Below are 5,670 nucleotides of genomic sequence, written 5' to 3'. Positions count from 1 at the left end.
GGGGCAAGCTAAGACTGGGAGGAGAGGCAAACACTCAGGGAGGGAAAATCATTTTGGCAAAGTGTCCAGCTCAGGAAAGAGAAGCCCAGGGCCAGATCCTATTCCCCCTGTGGGCAACAAAGTCAACTCCAGCAGCTATCTATCCCCCACCCCGTGTTTAAGATACGACAGCAAAGAGGAGGAAGACCCACTCGCCTTTTGCATGCACTGCATTTCAGGGGCGCTAGCAGGGCGGGACAGAATCACACTTAAGCACCTAAATCCATCTACGTACCGAATAGGTAGAGCAGAATCAAACCCCTGGTCTCCTACTGCTTCCCTTGGCACCAGGACATGCAAAAGGAAAGGAAAGTGCCCTAATCACCTTGGCTCCCTGATAGCTACTGACTTGTGCTTGGATTTAAGGCTCTTAGTATCACATCACAAATATAACAACAGTACAAAGCCTTGCCCCCCTGCCCCAGAATAGCCAGGCTCTGAAAATAAAGCACGGGCATCCTTTTTTTTTTTAACCTAGTACAGCCAAATGCTTTTCTGGCAGTCGCTTCCTGCCGCTCCCAGTACAGCGGGGGGAAGACATAAAGAAAAGTGCCAGTGTTCCCTCCGTCAGGCTGCATCCACCTGTTTCTCCTTCGGCTCAAACGTTTTCACCTTTGACCTCTCCTGCGGGATCGAGGCGCTCGTAATGCTGTGCCCCCACCCCCCCGTTCTCCTGTCTCAGCAGCAGCTGTATAAACCTCCAGAGCAACAACTGGCGGCAGAGAAGGGCAGGCATGTGTGCTGGTGTCTCAGGCTACAGCACAGAGGCACAAGATAGAGAGCTTACAAAGAGCCAGTGGCCTGTCCTCAGGGATATCTCATTCCCTCTGTTAAACTACAGAGCTATCAATTCTTCTTGATTAGGTAGCGGAGTACAGCATGGGTTTGAAGATGTCCCTCTCCCTGGGTGCTAACTCGGTAATTCCCTGCTCTTATAGACTCAGTGCCAAGCTTGGATCTGGAGTGTGACTTGATCCTTTAAGCTCTGTTCCCTAGCAGTCTTCGGGGGGAGTTCTTGGGCGGTCAAGGGGGGATTGCTGTGCTGCTAAATGCTGCATAAACCCCGTAATCCCAAATCCCCCCAAACTGGCTTGAAAGGCAGTCGTAAAACAACTGGGATGGATATGGGCCAAGCTGGGGCTGCGAAACTTATGACCTATCTGCAGAGGGACCTGGATGGGAGCCCTGTATAAGCCCCACTCCTGCAGAAGTGCAAAGAGTGGAGCTGTGCTTACAGCAGGGGACTGTGCCCATCAGGAGGGCACTCCCATGCCAGGAAAAAAATTTGGCAGAATCTGGCCATAACCCCTATGGGGAAATCCAGCCCCTCCCCACTCTGCTTCTCCTGTGGAGTCCACTGCTAGTGCTGGGTAAGAGGACCTGCAGGGCCTTCTGCCATGGCTACATCCCCACCTGGTAGGCAGATACACTTATGGTCCAGAGAGAGAGACCATAATGCTGCATCATAGATGGGTTTCTGCAGAGCTGGGACCAAACCCAAAGCAGCCCCTTATAGATGGGGGGGTCCTATGGAGAATGTGACTTTGTTGGAGAAGTGCAGCCTGTGCACTCTGCATGGGGGCATCCTGCTCGGGGATGCATGCCCTGCAAAGGTGGCAGTGCCCTGATAAAAGGGCAGGCCCCATGGATGTTATATGTTGGGCACCAGAAGAAATAGCAGCCTGGGACCACCACCCTCCTCCCTATTTGCACCCGGGTCAACAGGGAGCAATCACCTCTGTTGTCCCCGCTCTAATCCTGCAGCAGCTGCCCTGGCCATAAGCTGTGCAGCTCAGCTTGGTCGAGTTACAGTGAGGAACTTCAGGACCGTGGGTGCTGTTGCAAACACAGACAGCGGCCGAGCAGCCCCTCGAAGCCAACGGCCCATAGCTCTGCCACGTGAAGCAGGTTCTGCTAACTTTCTGTAATCCCACCCCTTGCAAAGGGACAGGAGCAAGGAAATAAAGGCAAATTCCTGACCAGCACTCCTGTGTGTCACATCTTTATAACACTGACTCACTGGCTGTCCTCGAGAAAGTCACTTCCTCGTCCCGTGCCTCAGTGCCCCCCGTTGTCATAAAGCATGCGAGAGCCACAAATGCAGCCTGCATCAAAAGAGGACAGGCGGCCCAGTGGTCAGGGTGCTAAGCTGGTACTCGGGTTCAGTCCCCCTCTCTGCCACAGACTTCTTGTTGGGCTGTAGTCAAGTCATTTAACCTCTCTGTAATTCCTCTCTAAGTGGCTGTAACAGCACTTTCTCACCTCACAAGGCTGTCATGAAGAAAATTCCTATCAGGTACTTAGATACTATGGTGCCGGGTACCATTTAAACACCTAAATTAGGTCATAGCATAAATCAGTGGTCCATGGACCCCCAAGGGTCCACAGACTATGTCTAAGGGGTCTGTGAAAGATGACTATAATCAATCAAAAGTATGCGAATACCCAGACTTACAACTCAAAGGGATCTGCACCTCCATTCAAATTTTTTTAGGGATCTGCAAATGAAAAAAAGTTGAAAACTGCTGGCTTAGATCATAGCAGAATGATCAAAGAATGGGTAGATGCAAGAAAATGGGTACAATCCTGGCTGACTGCTTTTTTTTTTTAATGCTATTCCCACCACATACGTGTCAGTGCTGAGCACCACCAGATGGTACACACGGCTTATCTTGCTTGCATAACGGCAGCCAGAGCTCTCGGGAACCAGGCTGGAAGCATCACCGCAGCTCACTTATCCTTGGAGAAGATAAAGGTGCCTCATGGCAGTCATTTATGAACCCTTAACAGGTTGGTGGAAACGCTCAGTAGAAGAGACGGCAGGGAGCAGAGAACGGCGATAACCCCTTCCGAGTAGGTGGGCTCTGATCACGTGATGTCTGAAGGTCGGGAAGTAGGAATATGAGGGTACGTTGGCAGTCAGTTTTGTCTTCTATATTTCTGAGCCAAGTTGGTTTGGAAAGTCCTGGTTCAGATGCTACCAGCTGTGAGTATACACAGGCTCCTATGGCTGCAGTTATACCAGCAAAGTCTACACAGCACAGGCCAAAGCCAGCCACGGCCAAGGCAGAAAATGCCCAGGGGCCAACCTCCAAGCTGGAGGTCAGCAAATCGGGGGCTACCAGGTGACTAACCCGTGGTTTGGGTGCGAAGTGGGCAGTGTCTCTGCTCTTCTCAGGTGCCTTCTGCTGGGATTTGTAGCTCCAGCAGACATCATTACTGGTTGGGAATGGACTGGCTCTAACTTGCCAGGTCACCCCAGCAGATCCAGGAGATAGGAACAAACAACGGATCAGGAACTAGGAACAATGGCCACAACTTGACGGAGAGCAGATTGAGGTTAGACATCAGGAAGAACATCTTTATGGGGATGGTTGTCAAAATCTGGACCGGGCTTCCAAGGGAGGTGGTGCTCTCCTCTGCCTTGGGGGTCGTTAAGAGGAGGCTGGACATGCACCTGGCTGGGGTCGTCTGAGCCCAGCGCTCCTTCCTGCCCAGGCAGGGGGTCGGACTCGATGATCTGCTGAGGTCCCGTCCGACCCGAACATCTATGAATCTATGAATCCCTGGAGACCAGAGGTCAGTCCCTGGGAGAGGAGGCTGGAAAGGAGTGGATATTCCCAGAGATAGCAAGAACCCTGGTTTCCAGTCCCACCCCTTGATCTTGCAATGTAAACTCAAGCCTTCTCCTGGGGTCTTGACTTCCAAGCCATGCCTCTGCCTTGCTTCTATGACACCTTCCCCGCCGGCAATGCACAGACGTGCTGCGACAAACTGAATGGTTTCGGGCAGGGTCAGCTGTCGCAGAGCCCACATTCCAGCGCGGCTCCCAAACTTGGCAGCTCCCGACATCTGCGCCTCCCACCCCCGCAAGTATGCAAGCAGGTGCGAGGCACTACGGCGATGGTTGTTCCAAGCTACTTCGGCCAAGCCCAAGGTAAATAAAGACACAGCCAAAGAGAGAGATCCTCGGCTATGCCCCATCCCACTCAGCGGCACAGGGGACCGAATGCAGTCAGAGAAATCCCTTGGCAAAGAGGGACTCCCAGCTGGAAGGCATGCAGAAGAGGCTGCAGCCTGGCCCATCATGGTGTCAGGGATGCAGCACAGTGCCTGCTGCTGACCGAAGCTTTCCACCGGTAATGGAAGTCAGAAAAGTCCCTGAGCTGCTCTGATAGCATTGGTCCATGCAGGGAAAAAATCGATCCAAAGCCCTTCTCAGGTAAGGATGCAAGGGCCATTTCAAGAGCAAGACTGCAGAGGTGACTTGATAGCCACCTACAAGTATGTCAAGGGTGAACACCAAGATCTAGGCCAGCAACTCTTCAGGAAGACCCCCTTTGGGAGGACAAGGTCCAATGGACATAAGCTAGTTGAGGAAAAATTTAGACTGGACATAGGGAAAAACTTCTTTTCCGTAAGGGTATCTAGACTCTGGAACACACTCCCAGCAGAGGTGGTGCAGTCACCATCTTTGGAGGTGTTCAAGAGGAGGCTGGACACGCACCTCGTTCAGCTCATTTGAGCCCAATTACTTCCTGCCCATGGCAAGGGACTGGACTTGATGATCTTCCAGGTCCCTTCCGGTCCTTCTATTTTACGATTCTTATGATAAGAAAGGGAGATGGAGAAGGAGGCAGACAGGGAAAGGTGGTGTGAGTTATAGGAAGATGTTTCCATGAGAGACTGGATTAGTGGAGAGCAGCCCAACATTACCTCTGAGGGGAGAGGGGCTGCTACACTGTCCAGGATCAGCAACACTACAAACCGCTGTGAAATAAAAACAAGTCTAATGAACATTACTATTCTACTTACAGAGCCCCTTTATCCCAAACTGCTCTGTAAAGCATTCGTACGGTATAAAAACAGTTTCCTCAATCACAGAAATGCAGCAAAGTCAGGGATGCAACAAGACAGATATATTTAAAAGCTCACAGCAACACTAACTGGGCACATCTACACTGAATATTAATGCAACGCACACTCCTGTGCAGTTCAGACCGGGGGTTTATTGCTCCCAGGTGCCACATTTACATGTGCACCCAGAACTGCAGCACATTGAGCCAAGGCAATGCAGCCCCGGTTGGTAGGGGAAAGCAGGGGTCAGCCTGCCAGCCTGGGGCTGCTCCCTTCTGGCTCAATGTGCTGCAGAGGGGCTGGCTGGGGCACAAGGATGCTTCAGGGCAGCTAGCCATCAGGCAGCCCCGCACTAAAGCATCCTCATGCCCCAGCCAGCTCTGTCACCATCTGCACGTGCATTGCAGTGGAGTAAATAACTCCACTGTAGGATAGTATTTGTATCTGGCAGTACTAGCCTACTGCGGAGTTAATTAGCTGACTCAAGCCTGATAGCTCTATACATGCAAACCAGTGATGCTTTACTGTGCAGCTAGTTAGACAACTCGGCAGGAAGCATCTCGTGTAGAGGTGCTCACTGTAACCAATTAGGTAGTTCCAGAAGTGAAGAAGAATATGGTATATAGTTGAAACTACAAGGGGAATAAGGTAAGGGGCATGCGTTCACCCTAACTGCAACATTGCCGAAACATCAGAACTAGCCTCCAAAAAATCCACTGGGATCAGGATAATGTACCTCCTCCAAAACTTACCAGCTATGCTTTGTGCTGGGGA

This window comes from Alligator sinensis, unplaced genomic scaffold, assembly GCF_000455745.1.
Source record: "Alligator sinensis unplaced genomic scaffold, ASM45574v1 scaffold687_1, whole genome shotgun sequence".
Taxonomy (NCBI): domain Eukaryota; kingdom Metazoa; phylum Chordata; order Crocodylia; family Alligatoridae; genus Alligator; species Alligator sinensis.
The sequence above is the reverse complement of the archived record's forward strand: the minus strand, read 5'-3'. Positions refer to the sequence as shown.